This window comes from Augochlora pura, unplaced genomic scaffold, assembly GCF_028453695.1.
Source record: "Augochlora pura isolate Apur16 unplaced genomic scaffold, APUR_v2.2.1 APUR_unplaced_486, whole genome shotgun sequence".
In the NCBI taxonomy this organism is placed as follows: domain Eukaryota; kingdom Metazoa; phylum Arthropoda; class Insecta; order Hymenoptera; family Halictidae; genus Augochlora; species Augochlora pura.
In genome coordinates this window covers 1-2,523 of record NW_027585262.1, presented here as the reverse complement: position 1 = coordinate 2,523, position 2,523 = coordinate 1, and the positions used below count along the sequence as shown (strand labels likewise).

General features: G+C 36.5%; 1 pseudogene; it reads right to left on the bottom strand.

Moving 5' to 3' along the window:
• Nucleotides 1–671: 671 nt before the first annotated feature.
• On the bottom strand, nucleotides 672–1,265 carry LOC144477889 (histone-lysine N-methyltransferase SETMAR pseudogene; annotated as a pseudogene).
• Between the last annotated feature and the right edge of the window lie 1,258 nt (nucleotides 1,266–2,523).

Below are 2,523 nucleotides of genomic sequence, written 5' to 3'. Positions count from 1 at the left end.
CATACGTGAAATTTTGCCAGTCGGAAAAATATTACACATTGATACATTTTACAATTGTTTTCATGAAATTGCAGATTCATAACGCATCGATTCCGCTTCCCTTATTCACCTGAAATGTAAAACAACGTTGTTTTTATATTCGGAAAGGTTTCAGTTACCGTTGCAACCAGAATCATTTGCATTTGATAACGTAAAAAAATATTTCGACGCTTGGAAAACGGAATTGAAGTTCGTTTTGTGGATCTCGGAAATGACAATTCTGACAGACAGTTATTGTTGCGTAATTACCGCAATTCATCGTTTATTTCAACCCGGACGACATATCAGATTTTTAAATGTTACTTTATGATTAGATTTCTAAATGTTACGTTATGATTAGATTTTTAAACGTTATGTTTGTACGCAACCTTAACATTCGGCCAGCGCACCGATAAAAAGACGAGCTCGAAAAACGCGCGGCAGAACACGACAAACGTCGACACAATTACGCTTACGTCTACAATTACGACCGCGTTTACGACTACGATTCCGAACACGGCTGCGAACACGATCACGATCATTGTATGCGATTCTGCTAAAGACACGACATTATATTAGGTTGTCAAGTATGAAATGGAGCAAAAAACTGGACATAATTGAATTCGATTTTGTCCAATAAAAGCTTTTTATTTTTAATCAAAGTATACACCCATGTTATCGATACACTTTTGCCGTTTTAGAGGTAACTTATTTATTCCTTCGCTGTAGAAGCCTGGATCACGGGAGTCGATCAACTCTTGAAACGCCATTTCCACACCCTATGCGGAATTGAATTTTTTTTTTTGAGATAAAAAGTTGTTTAAATTTTGAAAGAAAAGATAGTTAGTGGGGGCAAGGCCTGGCGAGTACGGTGGGTGACGGAGAGTTTCCAACTTCAACTCCTGTAGCTTTGACACGGTCATTCCTGCGGCATGTGGTCGAACGTTGTCGCGCAGGAGAATTGGAGTCATCCGATTAACTAATTTTGGCTGATTAATCGCAAGATTTCTCATTATTTCATCTAGTCGATAACAGTAGACATCCACCGTGATCGATTGGCCAGGTTCCATAAAGCTGTGGTGGATGACACCTGAGCCAGACCACCAAACAGTGACCACCAGCTTCTTCTGGTGGATGTCTCGTTTCGGACAGTGTTTTCGTGGTTCATCTTTGTGCAACCATTGCGATGAACGCTTACGATTATCGTACATGATCCATTTTTCATCGCACGTAACGATTTGTTGTAGTCACAAAAAAGGTGGTTTACGATTCCCTTATACATACTTTGAATAAACTTAATTGCACGAAATAATATTTTCTCAAAATATTACTGTGTAATTAAATTTTCTCATGCTACGTAAATACATGTTGCAATTAGTAAAATCTGATAATTACAAAATCCGTACAGAAAATATATATCAATAGCTACATACAAACATATTAAATTAATTTGTTATACAACCAAATAATATCTCGACCATCGATATCCATGCGAACAACCAATGTGGAATTTAATTCACATTTTAATTCATGGAATACATATTTATAATTTGATTTAACTTATTAAACAATTTATTACATATTATAATTTACTCTGCATTTCTGCGAGTATTTCGGTATTCGAGTGTATTCTGCGAGTATTCGAGTATTTCGGAACAAAAAAATTAGTCAAAAGTATGGATTACAAAGATTCAAATGGCGTGTTATGATCAACAAGTATATATTGATTTAATAATCCTTCAATTATTTAGTTGACGAATAAAATAAATGAAGACATGCATAAAAATGGAAAAACAATTATTACAGTAATAAAAAGCGAATAAAGCTGGAATCTGGTTAGCTGGAAGTATTCTTAATAATTCCAGTCGGAACTTAATTACGTCAATACGGTATTGACAGATTCCCGATAAAAAAAGGAACGAACAGTTCTGGCGTGTCGTCCAAAATAGGTTGCTGTGTATGACAGTGAGATGTTTAAGAAATATTAAATCACCGTTGTGATTAAAACGAAATATCATAGTACGGCCAGTAGCAATGCTATTAATTATCAGTTTGAAGCTGTGATCCAACTATTCAGTATTGACTGGTTGTTACTTAAACAACTGTAAATTTGTTTTAATTATTAATACATGACGTTTGATAATATCACCTTATATTACCTTGTGACCGTTTGGAGCGACGATCCTACCAGCAGCTAATGCTGGACGCGACGAAAAATTCGGCTTTCCCCGAATGTAGCAGGCATTTAATTAAAGTTTTGTCGCTTTTACGCCCGCAGATTTTCCTTTCGAATTATTCCACGCAATGAAAATGCAGTGCTAAAAGCGGACGATAACTTCAAAGAGCTTCAAAACTATTCTCGAGGTCCCTTTAATTAGGATACCAGGTATATAAGAAGACCTTCGTCGCACTAATAACGAAACCGACGAGACCGGCAGAAAAAACGTTGGGAAATGCAAATTTCTCGTGCATTTCCACGCCGCGAGCGCACCGACATTGCCAACG